Source organism: Pseudophryne corroboree, chromosome 10, assembly GCF_028390025.1.
Source record: "Pseudophryne corroboree isolate aPseCor3 chromosome 10, aPseCor3.hap2, whole genome shotgun sequence".
NCBI lineage: Eukaryota > Metazoa > Chordata > Amphibia > Anura > Myobatrachidae > Pseudophryne > Pseudophryne corroboree.
The window spans coordinates 208,115,351-208,125,576 of NC_086453.1; positions in this window are offsets into that span (position 1 = coordinate 208,115,351).

Here is a 10,226-nt window from a genome sequence, read left to right on the forward strand (position 1 = left end):
CTACCAGCTGTTCCACCACATCTTCACCCCTTTTGACCATTTGGTACAAGAGCTCATTACAGATGGCCATGTGCGGATACGTATTCCTGTCACCTGGTACCACAGGTTCCCCATTAATAAACGTAACATTCTCTCTAGCCTTTATTAAGGTAGGATCCCTTAACTGTTCAGACGCAAAAAGATCCTTCTTTACCTCAAGGTCAAGCACACTTTCAGCTCTAACTACTATGTCTCTGTTCCCAGCAAGAGGGTCCTCACTGGATTCCCCATCTGTCACTTCCCCCACCAAACTAGCAAAAGGTAAAGGGTCAGAAAGTTCAGAGGACACATGTACAGCCATAAAATCTCCAGTATTGTCAACTGGCTCTTTACTGCTCACACCTCTTGCTAAACGGGATTCCCTCAATTTCCAAAAATGAGGAAAATCCCTCCCTATTATGGCCCCATGCACCAAGGTGGGGGACCAGTCTTGCTTTAACAATTGCTGACCCACGAAAGGTTTCTATATTCACTTCAGCAGTGACATAGTGTTGGGTATCCCCATGTATGCAAGTTACCCCAATAGTTATTTGCTGGACCTTTAAGGGGTTCACTAACCCAGCTTTCACGAGGGTAACTAAACTTCCTGAATCAAGCAACACCTCTACCCGGTTACCATCTACGGACACTACACACATTTGTTTTTCCAGCTCAGGTGAAGGTACAACAGTACAGGCTAACCTAGCAAAGAAAGACATTCTGCGACATTCAAAGGCAGCATCACATTGCATGGGTTCTTGCGTGACTGGACAATTGGCAACAACATGACCTGGCATACCTCATCTAAATATTTAAACACACGATTATCAACTCGTTTGGGCGGCAGAGACCTTTCTAGCCCCATTGGCCTGTCTCCAGGGCCAGTATTTACAGTCTCTCCAGTTTTGCGTTCTCTTAACTGCCCAGCAACATTTTCCCACGGAACAGTCTTACCAGTCTTTACTGAAGGGCGCTGTCGAGGATCTAGGGGTTGCTGGGTAGTCATCAGTAGTTCCTCTGCTGCCAGATACTTCTCTACCATGTCCTGTAACTGGTCAGCTGTATCCGGATTCCCATGGCTAACCCACTTGCGCAGGACCATGGGCAAAGATCTCAAATAACGGTCCATTATGACTCTTTCAACCATCTGGGGACCAGTTAGTGTCTCTGGCTGTAACCATTTTTTGAGTATATTAATGCACCTGGCAACCCTGGTGAACGGAATGGACACACACTTCCTCCGAACCCATGACTGACTCACCAAACCCATGGGGTTCAATCGAACTTAGGTTAAGAAGCACTGTGTTAAACAAAACAAAATATGTTTTATATTTTATATTCCTCAAAGTAGCCCCCTTTTGCTTTGATGACACTATTGGCATTCTCTCAATCAGCTTCATGAGGTAGTCTCCTGGATTGGTTTTCCAACAGTCTTGAAAGAGTTCCCAGAGGTGCTGAGCACTTGTTGGCTGCTTTTCATTCACTCTGCGGTCCAACTCATCCCAAAACATCTCAATTGGGTTGAGGTTGGGTTATTGTAGAGGCCAGGTCATTTGACACAGCACTCCATCACTTTCCTTCTTGGTCAAGAAGCCCTTACATAGCCTGGAGGTGTGTTTGGGGTCATTGTCTTGTTGAAAAACAAATGATGGTCCCAGCAAAGCGCAAACCAGATGGGATGGCATGGCGCTGCAGAATGCTGTGGTAGCCATGCAGGTTAAGTGTGCCTTGAATTTTGAATAAATCACCAACAGTTTCTCCGGCAAAGCACCCCCACACCATCACACCTCCTCCTCCATGCTTCACAGTAGGAACCACACATGCAGAAAGACATTGCAGTTGGAACCAAAAATCTCAAATTTGGACTCATCAGTCCAAAGAACAGATTTCCACTGGTCTAATGTCCATTCCTTGTGTTTCTTGGGCCAAACAATTCTCTTCTTCTTGTTGTTCATCCTTAGTAGTGGCTTCTTCGCAGCATTTCGACCATGAAGGCCTGATTCACGCAGTATCCTCTGAACAGTTGGTGTTGAGATTTGTCTGCTACTTGAACTCTGTGAAGAATTTATGTGGGCTCTAATCTGAGGTGCTGTTAAGTAGCAGTTTCTGAGGCTGGTAACTCTAATGAACTTATTCTCTGCAGCAGAGTTTACTCTTGGTTTTCCTTTCCTGGGGCGGTCCTCATGAGAGCCAATTTCATCATAGCGTTTCATGGTTTTTGCAACTGCACTTGAGGATATATTCAAAGTTCTTGAAATTTTCCGCATTGACTGACCTTCATGTCTTAAAGTAATGATGGACTGTCGTTTCTCTCTGCTGAGTTGAGTGGTTCATGCCATAATATGGATTACAACAGTAGTCAAATAGGGGTGTCCACTATGTACTAACCCTACCTCTGCACAACACAACTGATGGTCTCAAACATATTAAGAAGACAAGTAATTCCACAGATTGACTCTTGACAAGGCACACCTGTTAATTCAAAACCATTCCAGGAGGGTGTAGTATGAGTGTCCAGTGGCCGGGATCCCGGGGGGCCAGCATACCGGCGCCGGGATCCCGACCGCCAGAATACCGACAGCTGGGCAAGTGCTAATAAGTCCCTTGTGGGCTCGCTGTGCCCACCACGCTGCGGGCACGGTGGCGCGCTACGCGCACAACGCGCACCACGTTATTTATTCTCCCTCCAGGGGGGTCATGGACCCCCAAGAGGAAGAATATGTGTTGGCATGCGAGCGGTCGGGATCCCGGTGCCGGTATGCTGGTCGCCAGGATCCCGGCTGGCGGCATACTGAAGACCACCCATTCCAGGAGACAGCCGTTCACGTTTAGTGTTGCGACAGCAGATGTCAATGTTGAGTAACTCGACAAAATCATTGAACTTCAGCAGAGCCAGGTTCAATAGCAACTCTTCAGAACAACAATGCTCTCAACGTTTTAGTGTCACCAAATCGTACCATACCCTCTTATTGCTAAGAAAGCCCTTAAGATACTCATACCACCAATTTTTATTTTTTATTTTTCCAACTGTGAAGGGTCCGGTGAATGCACGTATGAAACTTGCAGGGTTCAGTACCCCCAACAAGGTTAAAAACCACTGGTTTAACACTTTTTTGTTTTCAACATAATTCCATATGTGTTCTTTCATAGTTTTGATGTCTTCAGTATTAATCTACAAAGTAGAAAATAATTAAAATACATAAAAACCATTGAATGAGAAGGTGTGTCTAAACTTTTGACTGGTACTGTATATACATTCTATTTTTCAACCCTTCTCACCCCCCCCCCTGAACTTGGACTGAAACTGCATCGGGAGTGTCACTATTCATCTCTGCACCCACGAAAACGATGGATTTTTACATGTCACCCCCTTCCCACCCCCTTCCCACCCCTCCCCTAGGGGGAAGCTTGGACTGGCCCACAATTGGGTAAGAGTGGTACAAAGGGATCGGTACTCTTTCATTATCATACGGGGCAAATCAAATTTGTCATGCCCCTTTTTTGGATGTACGCCTAATCCTAATGTTGAAACACAGGGGGAAGGGGGGCACCAATGCCCTTTCTGGCAAAGGGCAACAGTAAGTCTAGTTGTGGCTCTGACACTCCCAGATCCCGTCTACTTTTCAGAGTTGCGGCATGGCCATGATCAGTTGCGTACTGTATGTATAATGAGTACAAGGTGTGCCCAGGCCCCTGGGTCCAGAGAGGCCCACACCGCTCACCCTGTACCCATTTCTTGAATACTTACCCTCTCCAGAGTCCCACATGGGTGGCAGCAGCATTGCACACGTCACTAGGAAAATGGTGGGGTGGCCATTTTCCCAGTGTTAGACACAAGCGCAGTAAGAAAATCACTTGGACACTTGGCCCTGCAAATGCGCACTAGTTTCTGGTGCAGTACTAGGGTCTCCTAATGACCCCAGTGCTCAGAAAAAAATATGCTGCTGGCTAGAGAGGAGGGGGCCCAGATGGAGACTGCACACGGGCCCCCTCGTCTGAGCTACCTCGACGGACTGTAGGTGGAGGACGGGAGGCATGACGTACGTAGGCCTGGTAAGTGAGCGCTCCGTATTCCTTCCCCAGGGCCCCACCCCCGTGCCTCTTACAACCTTACACCTCACAATATAATTTTTAGTCCTAAAATTTGCACCGATGTCGCTGGATGACTAAGCTAAGTGACCCAAGTGGCCGGCACAAACACCTGGCCCATCTAGGAGTGGCACTGCAGTGTCAGACAGGATGGCACTTAAAAAAATTGGCCCCAAACATCACATGATGCAAAGATAAATTAAAGAAAAAAGAGGTGCAAGATGGAATTGTCCTTGGGCCCTCCCACCCACCCTTATGTTGTATAAACAGGACATGCACACTTTAACAAACCCATCATTTCAGTGACAGGGTCTGCCACACGACTGTGGCTGAAATGACTGGTTGGTTTGGGCCCCCACCAAAAATCTCTCCTTGCACAAACTGGCTCTACAGAGGCAAGATGTCCACCTCCTCCTCATCGTCCGATTCCTCACCCCTTTCACTGTGTACATCCCTCTCCTCACAGATTATTAATTCATCCCCACTGGAATCCACCATCTAAGGTCCCTGTGTACATTCTGGAGGCAATTGCTGGTGAAAGTCTCCACGAAGGAATTGATTATAATTCATTTTGATGAACATCATCTTCTCCACATTTTCTGGAAGTAACCTCGTACGCCGATTGCTGACAAGGTGACCGGCTGCATTAAACACTCTTTCGGAGTACACACTGGAGGGGGGGCAACTTAGGTAAAATAAAGCCAGTTTGTGCAAGGGCATCCAAATTGCCTATTTTTCATGCCAGTATATGTAAGGACTGTATGACATGCCTACTTGGATGCTGTCACTCATATAATCCTCCACCATTCTTTCAATGGTGACAGAATCCTATGCAGTGACAGTAGACATGTCAGTAATCGTTGGCCGGTCCTTCAGTCCGGACCAGATGACAGCACTCGCTCCAGACTGCCCTGCATCATCGCCAGCGGGTGGGCTAGGAAATCTTATGCTTTTCCTTGCAGCCCCAGTTGCAGGAGAATGTGAAGGAGGAGCTGTTGACGGGTCACGTTCCGCTTGAGTTGACAAGTGTCTCACCAGCAGGTCTTTGAACCTCTGCAGACTTGTGTCTGCCGGAAAGAAAGATTCAACGTAGACTATAAACCTAGGATCGAGCACGGTGGCCAAAATGTAGTGCTCTGATTTCAACAGATTGACCACCCGTGAATCCTGGTTAAGCGAATTAAGGGCTCTATCCACAAGTCCCACATGCCTAGTGGAATCACTCCATTTTAGCTCCTCCTTCAATCTCTCTTGCTTCTTCTGCAAAAGCCTGATGAGGGGAATGACCTGACTCAGGCTGGCAGTGTCTGAACTGACTTCACGTGTGGCAAGTTCAAAGGGTTGCAGAACCTTGCACAATGTTGAAATCATTCCCCACTGCGCTTGAGTCAGGTGCATTCCCCCTCCTTTGCCTATATAGTAGGCAGATGTATAGGCTTGAATGGCCTTTTGCTGCTCCTCCATCCTCTGAAGCATATAGAGGGTTGAATTCCACCTCTTGCTTCAGCTGATGGCGGGGCAGGTTCAGGAATGTTTGCTGGTGCTCCAGTCTTCGGCACGCTGTGGCTGAATGCCGAAAGTGGCCCGCAATTCTTCGGGCCACCGACAGCATCTCTTGCACGCCCCTGTCGTTTTTTAAATATTTCTGCACAACCAAATTCAATGTATGTGCAAAACATGGGACGTGCTGGAATTTGCCCACATGTAATGCACGCACAATATTGGTGGCATTGTCCGATGTCACAAATCTCCAGGAGAGTCCAATTGGGGTAAGCCATTCTGCAATGATGTTCCTCAGTTTCCGTAAGAGGTTGTCAGCTATGTGCCTCTTCTGGAAAGCGGTGATACAAAGCGTAGCCTGCCTAGGAACGATTTTGCGTTTGCGAGATGCTGCTACTGGTGCCGCCGCTGCTGCTGTTCTTGCTGCGGGAGGCAATACATCTACCCAGTGGGCTGTCACAGTCATATAGTCCTGAGTCTGCCCTGCTCCACTTGTCCACATGTCCGTGGTTAAGTGGACATTGGGTACAACTGCATTTTTTAGGACACTGGTGAGTCTTTTTCTGACGTCTGTGTACTTTCTCGGTATCGCCTGCTTAGAGAAATGGAACCTAGATGGTATTTGGTACCGGGGACACAGTACCTCAAACAATTCTCTAATTCCCTGTGAATTAACGGTGGATACCGGACACACGTTTAACACCAACGCAGCTGCCAAGACCTGAGTTATCCGCTTTGCAGCAGGATGACTGCTATGATATTTCATCTTCCTCGCAAAGGACTGTTGGACAGTCAATTGCTTACTGGAAGTAGTACAAGTGGTCTTCCGACTTCCCCTCTGGGATGACGATCGACTCCCAGCAGCAACAACAGCAGCGCCAGGAGCAGTAGGCGTTACACTCAAGGATGCATTGGAGGAATCCCAGGGAGGAGAGGACTCGTGAGACTTGCCAGTGACATGGCCTGCAGGACTATTGGTTTTCCTGTCTAATGAGGAAATTGACACTGAGGGAGTTGGTGGTGTGGTTTGCAGGAGCTTGGTTACAAGAGGAAGGGATTTAGTTGTCAGTGGACTGCTTCCGCTGTCACCCAAAGTTTTTGAACTTGTCAATGACTTCTGATGAATACGCTCCAGGTGACGTATAAGGGAGGATGTTCCTAGGTGGTTAACGTCCTTACTCCTACTTATTACAGCTTGACAAAGGCAACACACGGCTTGACACCTGTTGTCCGTATTTCTGTTAAAATAATTCCACACCGAAGAGGTGATTTTTTTTGTAATTTGACCAGGCATGTCAATGGCCATATTCGTCCCAAGGACAACAGGTGTCTCCCCGGGTGCCTGACTTAAACAAACCACCTCACCATCAGAATCCTCCTTGTCAATTTCCTCCTCAGTGCCAGCAATACCCATATCCTCATCCTGGTGTACTTCAACAGTGACATCTTCAATTTAACTATCAGGAACTGGACTGCGGGTGCTCCTTCCAGTACTTGCAGGAGGCGTGCAAATTGTGGAAAGCGCCACCTCTTCCCGTCCAGTGTTGGGAAGGTCAGGCATCGCAACCGACACAATTGGACTCTCCTTGGGGATTTGTGATTTAGAAGAACGCACAGTCCTTTGCTGTGCTTTTGCCAGCTTAAGTCTTTTCAGTTTTCTAGCGGGAGGATGAGTGCTTCCATCCTCATGTGAAGCTGAACCACTAGCAATGAACATAGGCCAGGGCCTCAGCCGTTCCTTGCCACTCCGTGTCGTAAATGGCATATTGGCAAGTTTACGCTTCTCCTCAGACGCTTTTAATTTAGATTTTTGGGTCATTTTACTGAACTTTTGTTTTTTGTATTTTACATGCTCTCTACTATGACATTGGGCATCGGCCTTGGCAGACGACGTTGATGGCATTTCATCGTCTCGGCCATGACTAGTGGCAGCAGCTTCAGCACGAGGTGGAAGTGGATCTTGATCTTTCCCTATTTTACCCTCCACATTTTTGTTCTCCATTTTTTAATGTGTGGAATTATATGCCAGTAATATATCAATAGCAATGGCCTACTGTACTGTACTATATATGTATACTGTTGGGTCACTAAAAATGCTGCACTGTAATTCTATATATACTGCTCACAAAAATGCCGCACAGATATGGAATGGATACGTGCACTCAGTGACACAGAGCTGCAAGATACAGCAATGGCCTACTGTACACAACTATATACTGTTGGGTCACCAAAATGCTGCACTGTAATACTATATATACTGCTCACAAAAATGCCGCACAGATATGGAATGGATACGTGCACTCAGTGACACAGAGCTGCAAGATACATCAATGGCCTACTGTACACAACTGTATACTGTTGGGTCACCAAAATGCTGCACTGTAATACTATATATACTGCTCACAAAAATGCCGCACAGATATGGAATGGATACGTGCACTCAGTGACACAGAGCTGCAAGATACAGCAATGGCCTACTGTACACAACTGTATACTGTTGGGTCACCAAAATGCTGCACTGTAATACTATATATACTGCTCACAAAAATGCCGCACAGATATGGAATGGATACGTGCACTCAGTGACACAGAGCTGAAAGATACAGCAATGGCCTACTGTACACAACTATATACTGTTGGGTCACCAAAATGCTGCACTGTAATACTATATATACTGCTCACAAAAATGCTGCACAGATATGGAATGGATACGTGCACTCAGTGACACAGAGCTGCAAGATACAGCAATGGCCTACTGTATACAACTATTTACTGTTGGGTCACCAAAATGCTGCACTGTAATACTATATATACTGCTAACAAAAATGCCGCACAGATATGGAATGGATACGTGCACTCAGTGACACAGAGCTGCAAGATACAGCAATGGCCTACTGTACACAACTATATACTGTTGGGTCACCAAAATGCTGCACTGTAATACTATATATACTGCTCACAAAAATGCCGCACAGATATGGAATGGATACGTGCACTCAGTGACACAGAGCTGCAAGATACAGCAATGGCCTACTGTACACAACTATATACTGTTGGGTCACCAAAATGCTGCACTGTAATACTGTATATACTGCTCACAAAAATGCCGCAGATATGGAATGGATACGTGCACTCAGTGACACAGAGCTGCAAGATACAGCAATGGCCTACTGTACACAACTATATACTGTTGGGTCACCAAAATGCTGCACTGTAATACTATATATACTGCTCACAAAAATGCCGCACAGATATGGAATGGATACGTGCACTCAGTGACACAGAGCTGCAAGATACAGCAATGGCCTACTGTACACAACTGTATACTGTTGGGTCACCAAAATGCTGCACTGTAATACTATATATACTGCTCACAAAAATGCCGCACAGATATGGAATGGATACGTGCACTCAGTGACACAGAGCTGCAAGATACAGCAATGGCCTACTGTACACAACTGTATACTGTTGGGTCACCAAAATGCTGCACTGTAATACTATATATACTGCTCACAAAAATCCTGCACAGATATGGAATGGATACGTGCACTCAGTGACACAGAGCTGCAAGATACAGCAATGGCCTACTGTACACAACTATATACTGTTGGGTCACCAAAATGCTGCACTGTAATACTATATATACTGCTCACAAAAATGCCGCACAGATATGGAATGGATACGTGCACTCAGTGACACAGAGCTGCAAGATACAGCAATGGCCTACTGTACACAACTATATACTGTTGGGTCACCAAAATGCTGCACTGTAATACTGTATATACTGCTCACAAAAATGCCGCAGATATGGAATGGATACGTGCACTCAGTGACACAGAGCTGCAAGATACAGCAATGGCCTACTGTACACAACTATATACTGTTGGGTCACCAAAATGCTGCACTGTAATACTATATATACTGCTCACAAAAATGCCGCACAGATATGGAATGGATACGTGCACTCAGTGACACAGAGCTGCAAGATACAGCAATGGCCTACTGTACACAACTGTATACTGTTGGGTCACCAAAATGCTGCACTGTAATACTATATATACTGCTCACAAAAATGCCGCACAGATATGGAATGGATACGTGCACTCAGTGACACAGAGCTGCAAGATACAGCAATGGCCTACTGTACACAACTGTATACTGTTGGGTCACCAAAATGCTGCACTGTAATACTATATATACTGCTCACAAAAATCCTGCACAGATATGAAATGGATACGTGCACTCAGTGACACAGAGCTGCAAGATACAGCAATGGCCTACTGTACACAACTATATACTGTTGGGTCACCAAAATGCTGCACTGTAATACTATATATACTGCTAACAAAAATGCCGCACAGATATGGAATGGATACGTGCACTCAGTGACACAGAGCTGCAAGATACAGCAATTGCCTACTGTACACAACTATATACTGTTGGGTCACCAAAATGCTGCACTGTAATACTATATATACTGCTCGCAAAAATGCCGCACAGATATGGAATGGATACGTGCACTCAGTGACACAGAGCTGCAAGATACAGCAATGGCCTACTGTACACAACTGTATACTGTTGGGTCACCAAAATGCTGCACTGTAATACTATATATACTG